Here is an 8671-nt window from a genome sequence, read left to right on the forward strand (position 1 = left end):
TGTTTCTCAAACGAAGTACACCAAGGACTTATTCAAGAAATTCAATATGCAAGAATGCAAAGGTATGTCTACACCAATGCCTACTAGTGGACATCTTGACTTGACCAAAGATGGTGAACCGGTTGATCAAAAGGTTTATCGCTCTATGATTGGTTCATTGTTATATCTATGTGCTTCACGTCCCGATATCATGCTACGTGTGTGCATGTGTGCACGATATCAAGCTGCTCCTAAAGAATGTCATCTTAAGGCCGTGAAAAGGATAGTGAGATACCTAACCCTACACCAAATTTTGGCATTTGGTATCCTAAGAGGGCCTCTTTCGATCTTTTGGCTACTCCGACTCGGACTATGCCAGAGACAAGGTTGATAGAAAGTCCACTTCGGGTACTTGTCAATTTCTTGGTATATCTCTTGTGTCTTGGTCCTCCAAGAAACAAAACTCGGTATCCTTAGCCACCGCCGAAGCGGAATACATTGTCGCTGGTTCATGTTGTGCTCAATTACTTTGGATGACCCAAACTCTTAAAGATTATGGGATATATGTGAAACATGTTCCATTGCTTTGTGACAATGAAAGTGCTATCAAAATTGGTCATAATCCTATACAACATTCTCGAACTAAGCATATTGAAGTTCGTCATCATTTCATTCGAGATCATGTTGCTAAGGGTGACATTGATCTTAAGCATGTTCGCACCGAAAAGCAATTAGCGGATATATTCACTAAACCTCTTGATGAGAAAGTGTTTTGCAGGTTGAGAGGAGAATTGAACATCATAGATGCTTCAAACTTGGAGTAGAAACTCCATTGGATACATGCAAGACATGAGGTTATGACTAATCCTTGATATTTCTCTTATGATGAAAATCTTATGTCATGGATATATTTGCATCTTGCATGTTATCTAACCCATGTAGGTACTTGGTTGAATCAAATTCCATGAGATTGTAATCTACTCACATCTTGAGCAATCTCTACATCACCAAGTTTCTACACTATGGTAGTTGAAGACAAGGAAGCACGGAACCATTCAAACATATCCTTTGACAAATTCTATGTTGAGCTTCATGATTGTCATCTTTGGATACACAAGTTCTCTTACTTGCAGGAACTAACCCATGTAGGTAGATGGACTCAAATTTCAAGTGGTGCTCCCAATTCTTGATGAGCTACATCAACCTTGAGCAACCCACACAAGTTCAACAACATGTACAACACCACCAACCAAGGTATGTTATTCCATCTTAGAGAAGCTTTACTCCAAGACATGAGCTAAAGCAACTCGACAAGATGTGAATACATCAAGATGCTTTAACGAAAAATGGAAACCCCATTTTGAGCTTAAACGATGAGTATGACCTATGATCAAGTGATCTCACTTGACTCCTAAGTCAATATACTCTAACATAGGTGACTTTGTAGCCGACCATCTCTAGATGAAGTTCTCTTGTGTTCTTTTCTGTGTTTTTGCATTTGTCTCATGCATATTTGTTTCCCCTTTCAAAAAAAACTTCATCTAGACTTCTTTCTGTTTGCTCTGCATTTTCTGCATCCAATTCCTTGCAAATCTTTGTGAGATCTTACTAGTCTAGTGAGCTGAGGTGACAAGTGTTTTCTCTGCGATGAACTCAGTTTCACCGATTTATTGTTTTCAATCCAATCGGATCCTTTCGGTACAACCGAAGCATACCACTCGGTGCCACTGACTTCACAGCAGGAAAAATAGTTTGCCACTTATTCTGTGTTTCTTCTGATCCAGCTCCACTCAATGAATCTTGTCCACTACAAGCATCACATTTTTTGCATTGCTTTGTGCTGTGACTCAAGGACCACACCCATTTACGACAAATTCCAGAAGACCCTTCTTGGAAATTGCTGTCAAAGGGGGGAGAGAGATCACATCAAAGCTTATCACTTAGAGAGATCACATCAGAGAGAGAGAGTATCACCTCCTCAGGGGGAGAAAGTCCTTAGGGGGAGACAAAGATCTCCAGGGGGAGAGAATACTCATGGAGAAAGTATTTCTCAAGGATCCCAGATGCTTGGTGTTCAAGAGGAGAGAAGCCACATGTCTTCTTGAGGGGAAAGACATGTTCATATGCGCTTATTTGCATTAGCTCTGTTCATTTATATCTTTCAGCTCTGATTTTCTGTTCCCTATCTTCTCCCAGTATCCCATGCTAGATTCAGGGGGAGCAAGACATCTAAGGGAAAGAAATCATTTAAATTCATTGCATAGCTTTACTCTTGGGGACATGTCTAATCCAATGTGGTACTTAGTACTCACTCTCTACATGTCATCCCAGTCTTGGTACTCTTGTTGTTTCTTCTATTTGCTCTGGCTAATAGATGTACCTGTGTTATCTAACCTTGTTTACGCAGGTTCATTCCATCCTAAGCCAACTCAAGACTACAAGGTAAGTATATGCATCACAATCATGTGTATGAGGAATTCTTGCTGATGTACATACTGTTTGCAAGAAGGACTCATGAGCATGAAGGTATTTTCTTAAATATTCTTCGCTCTGATGCATATGGCCAAGATACATGTAACACATTGCCTGCTCTATCATGGTTATGCTTTCACATGCTTCTATATTCCATATTCACATGATTGCATACATGTAGGGGGAGCCTATGCTTGTTACATGTCTTTCCAAAGCTTTACTTGCTATTCTTTATATCTTTATCTAAAGCTTTGATGTATGTTGTCATCAATTACCAAAAAGGGGGAGATTGAAAGCATAAGTGCTCCCTATGTGGTTTTGGTAATTAATGTCAACATATCTCTTGTTGGACTAACACTTTTATCTAGTATGTTTCAGATAAGTTCAACAATGGAGTGGCATGGACTAAAGGATGTGGGAACTCCTTCAAGATGCTAAGGACAAAGGACTGGCTCAAGCTTCAAGCTCAAGACTCTTCATTTTACATTTTAGTGATCCAAGATCACATTGAGTCTATAGGAAAATCCAATACTATCAAGAAGGGATGAGGTGTTGCTTAATGAGCTTCTTGCTTTAAGTGCTTAGTGATATACTCCAAAACCTCAACTACTTTCCCACTTCCACACATATGTCCTAAACCTAAAGTCAAACTCGGCCCCACCGATCCTTTCTATCCAGCGCCATCGAGTTCAGATGTCTTAGCCACTGCCACAAACCCTAGGCAAATCGGTCTCACCGATAGGGATCTCGGTCTCACCGAGATGGGATTGTAATCTCTCTGTGTATGTCCATTACCAAAATCGGTCTCACCGAGTGTGAGCAATCGGTACTACCGAGATTACAATGCAAACTCTCTGGTTAACTTATTACCAAAATCGGTCCCATCGAGTTTGAGTAATCGGTCCCACCGAGTTTACCTGACCAACTCTCTGGAAAGCTTATTACCAAAATCAGTCTCACCGAGTTTGTGTAATCGGTCTTACTGAGATTACGTTATGCCCTAACCATAACCATATCGGTCCCACCGAGTTGCATTTCGGTCCCACCAAAAACCCTAACGGTCACTAGATTTACTAAATCGGTCCGACCGAGTTTGTTGATTCGGTCCCACCGAGTTTGGTAAATTGTGTGTAACGGTTAGATTTTGTGTGGAGGCTATATATACCCCTCCACCTCCTCTTCATTTGTGGAGAGAGCCATCAGAATGGACCTACACTTCCAGCATACATTTTCTGATAAAAACTACCTACTCATGTGTTGAGGCCAAGATATTCCATTCCTACCATATGAATCTTGATCTCTAGCCTTCCCCAAGTTGCTTTCCACTCAAATCTTCTTTCCACCAGATCCAATCCTATGAGAGAGAGTTGAGTGTTGGGGAGACTATCATTTGAAGCACAAGAGCAAGGAGTTCATCATCAACGCACCATTTGTTACTTCTTGGAGAGTGGTGTCTCCTAGATTGGCTAGGTGTCACTTGGGAGCCTCCGACAAGATTGTGGAGTTGAACCAAGGAGTTTGTAAGGGCAAGGAGATCACCTACTTCGTGAAGATCTACCGCTAGTGAGGCAAGTCCTTCGTGGGCGACGGCCATGGTGGGATAGACAAGGTTGCTTCTTCATGGACCCTTCGTGGGTGGAGCCCTCCGTGGACTCGTGCAACCGTTACCCTTCGTGGGTTGAAGTCTCCATCAACGTGGATGTACGATAGCACCACCTATCGGGACCACGCCAAAAACATCCATGTCTCCAATTGCGCTTGAATCCTCCAAACCCTTCCCTTTACATTCTTGCAAGTTGCATGCTTTACTTTCCGCTGCTCATATACTCTTTGCATGCTTTCTTGCTATGTGTTGTGAATGTTAAACTTGTGCCTAAACTCCACTTAAACTTAAAGAATCTTAAAAACTGCAACTTTGGTACTTAGTGTCTAATCACCCCCCCTCTAGACACCTCTTCTCAAGGTCCTACAAGCGAGGTGTAGGGTGCTGGCTCGGACTGGTACATGAATGGAACCAGAGCCATCTACACTCACAATCATTAGACGGTTAGAAATAACAATAATTAAAAATGCATGCAATGCAGTGACCAATTTCTATTACTACCGGCACTCAAACTAAACTAGCTACCGTTCAACTAGCACGTCGACGGTCCAACGTGTCCTACAGTCAGCGCGGCTCTGATACCAAGCGTTGTGGCACCCCGGCTCAGAGCAACCAGTTAACCTTGCATTGCTAGCCCAGAGATCCAGTCTTCTAGCAACACACAACAACTTGGTATAGAAAACAACCACTTTATTGATACTAGCGGAAACATAGGTTCGATATTACATCAAGTGGCGAGGCCAAGCGGCACAGACGTTGCGACTGAACCATATGTACATTATGTAATGAACATGAACGAGCCTCGATCACGATAACTACGCGACAGCGAAAAGACGACAAAGCGGAACTCCAGAGCACTTGGACACCGATGTGGATATGATCTAGACACGGGAAGCACTCCGATCCGTTAAGACTTTCCTGAAATCTGGCATGACACGTTAGCTCAGTACATTGAATGTACTTGCAAGCTCACATCAAGCATAAGCATAATGACAAACAATATCATGACAATTAATCAGGTTAAATGCAATGCAACAACCTACTAATGATGTAGTGAAATCAACTTGTGCATCGAGTCCCTCAGACTCTCTTACCATACGGGTTACCTCGTAACCAAATGGTGATTAAGCTCGAATCACAAACGAAACCAACACTTTGATTTTCACAATGATCATTTTCATGATCTCACAAATCTCATCACATAACCAGTGCCAAGCATAGAAATTTAGTGTGCAAGATTACTTAATCATGTTGATCCATGGCGTGACTTACTCACGAGCTATGTCCGTAATCGAGGACGCGGTTAATGATAGATTTAATAAAGACCCTGCAGAGCTTAGTACACTGTACCCACACCACGGAACCCATGGCCTCGCACTCCCATTCGGGTGGACCAACGGCATTCCGACGGAACCCTCCCATTTCCATGACACTCTCCCGGCCACTCCGACAAACTCCCTTCTGGGCTAAGTCATGGGTGGCTTCGTGTCTACCAAAGACATCAACGGCCATCGTCGTGGCAGAACTAAAACGCTCCCAAACAGGGACAAGGTACCATAACAACCATGGGCACTCAAGGTTATGTCTTGTTACCGGGACAGGGTACCACACGCCCATAACCTTCCCTCGTTGGAGGTACCGACCAGAGGCATGAAAATGGGCCGAATAAAGGCGTTGCACTGGGAAAAACTCGATGCAGTGGCACCATGACTTGATCAACATTATGTTCAAGTTGAATTAACATCAGGTTTAACTTGACATGAAAATAACTTGAGTCACAATATGCCATGAACATGCAACTATTCAATATGCATCACATATCATTAAAAGTAAACAAATCAACGTCATCAAAGTTTCTACTTGCACTAGTCATCATCAAGCTTCACTAGTTTTACTTCACTGGTTCTCAACACTCATCAGTTTTTGTTATACTAAAACATAATAAAATCAATAACTCACATAAATAAAATACTACCGATCATATCCAAAAGCATATTCACACAATCAACACTATTTCTACTACCTCACACTAGTCCATGCATCAAACAATAATGTAAACTAAGCATTCAACCTTGACAAAATGACTAGCATAAGAAATATTCATTCAAATAATTAAATGCACGAAATAACTATTCAAGTTGGAATAGTCATAAATATTGAAATGACACCATATAAATTTGGTGTGGCTTGCCTTAGTGCAGAGGAGGTTCACACTCCTCCTGGTTATCTTCAAGACAAGCTTCTCCCTGTAAAAATATTTGAAAATAGCAAAAGAAAATATCAAGAATCATTCTGAAATTCACCAGAAATTCTAGACAGCAGAGCAAAATCTCCATTTTGGTGTGCTGCTAGAACTTTTCAATACAAACACAATGAAAAAAGAATCAATTCATTTGGACTTATGGTTTAAAAGTTATGGCTGGTCAAAGTTTCTGGCCAAAATATTTGAATTAAATACAAATAAAAGAATTCCAGGGGGTGACGTTCAAGACGTATTCTGCGAATACGCTTCCACTCATACCACTTTGGGCGCGAGTGGAGAGGCTGACAGTGGGCCCCACCCATCAGGTGTGGAGAGAGAGAGAGATGGAAACAGAGGGGTGGCGGTGCTCCGCCGGAGCTCACGCCGGCAAGGAGGGCTCGTCGGCCAATCTGAGAGGGATAGATGGCTAGATGGGGTCACGGCGCACCTGCCTGTACCCGTGGCACATCGAGAGGTGGCCGGAGTAGCACAGAATCGTCGTTTCCGATGGCGGCTGCGGTCAGATCTCATCGGACATGAAGAAGACGGCGAGAAGCAGCGGTTCCCGAGGCTCCAACCAGGTCAGCGGGCACCAACAAACCACTAGGGAGTCGCCGATGAAGTCGATGGATCTCGAGGAGTAGTGGAGAGGTGGGCGAAAGCAGAGGGGATCGCCGGTGAGCTTGAGCTTGATCACAGCCGCCCGAGGCCTGCCCAGCCGGGCTGCGTATCCTCTACTGCTTGTGGTGGATGGCGGAGTGGATGGATGAGCTCGAAGAGGCCAGGGGCTCGGCATTTATAGATGGAGGGCGGGTGGGGGTTCTCGGCTCCGCCGAAGCTCTCTGGAAGGCGGTGCATGATGACGAGGAGTGCCGGGGAGGGGTGGAGAGGGCTCAACGATCACGCGGTAACTGTGAAGCTTGCGGACAAGCACAGGAACGCGGGCGCGGACGAAGACAGTGGCATGGGGCGCACTGTGGCTTTCGCCGTGTCGTGCCCATGCTTGTTGCGGCGGCTCCGGCGTCGGCGAGCGCCAGGGAGAGGTCAGGCATGAAGAGATGAAGCTGGTGGCATGGTGCGGCAGTCGGCGGCGAGCGCTGAGACGGGCACGCGCCGAATAGATGCTCGAGCACAACTCAGAGCGCGTCGAACAAGTGCCAGAGCTCGTGTCCACATGCGGTCACCATGCTAGCTCGGTCAAAATGACACCCAGGCGATGCCAAACCATGTGTAATGTGTTGTCCATGCAGTGTTTAGTCTAGGGGAAGAGATACCACACTGCCAGGCCGACCAGATTGAACGTGAGTTGACCAGCAAGTTTCTGGTCACAAACTTTGGCACTGTTTTTGGAGAGGTTCTGGAAGGAGTTTAGGGCTAAGCTCCTGGGGTTAAGGTTTTCTTAGGAGGGTAATGAAGATCAAGAAAAATCAGCCTCATTGGATCAAGGAATAATATACTTGCTGCAGAAACTACATTTTGAGGCCAGAATAGAAATGATTTTCTGTAGCAAAAATATTCCAAATAACTATGAAATATTTTTGCACAGGGACGTGTGCCAAGGTTCAAAGAATATTTGGGAATTTTCTCAGATTTTTGTGGACAAGAAAAATGAGGGTTGCTTTGGAGCATATGTTGCTGAAATGATTTTCAAAGAGGAAAATGAATATTTTTCATAATATTTCGAAGGCCATTTTGGGATTTATCAGGGAGGAAATGATGATTTTGAGAGGGATGGGTCACTTGGGTGAAAATCAAGGACATGCCCAAGTGTTTAATTCCAATTGAGTTGATTCAAAAACTCCAAATTCAAAACCAAAGGCAAAGAAATCCAGAAAAAGAGAGAAGGCAAAAACTAGGTTGTCACAAGCAGGCTGGTGGATCTGCTTGGCATGAATTGACATGCCTCACAAGATCTTACCAATTCAGCAGCGTCGTTGAGCATTGTGGGCCAGTAGAATCCTCTGCGGAACAGATTGCCCACGAGGGTGTGCGATGAGGAGTGATGCCCACAATCCCCACCGTGTATGTCGGCCAGTTGCTCGCACCCCTGCTCCTTGGAGATGCACCATTGTGAAATGTTGTTTGGGCACCTTCGGTAGAGCTCGCCGTCCTGGATGCAGTACGCGGTGGCCTGGCGGGCCACCCGCTCTACTTCTTCTTCCTTCTCCGGTAGGGTGCCCTAAAGCAGGTACGCCTTGAATTCCTCGGTCCAGCACCCTTCCCGAGGCTCAAGTGTGGGGAGCAAATAGGCTCTTGAGGCCGGGCCACAGGCTGGGGCGCTCGAGGTGGGTGCTGTGGGAAACTCCTCCCGAGGCAGCACCGGCCCGGCAGTGGGGGGAGCTGCTGACGGCCTGAAGAGCCGCTCCTCGAAGACA

This window comes from Triticum dicoccoides, chromosome 2B, assembly GCF_002162155.2.
Source record: "Triticum dicoccoides isolate Atlit2015 ecotype Zavitan chromosome 2B, WEW_v2.0, whole genome shotgun sequence".
Taxonomy (NCBI): Eukaryota; Viridiplantae; Streptophyta; class Magnoliopsida; order Poales; family Poaceae; genus Triticum; species Triticum dicoccoides.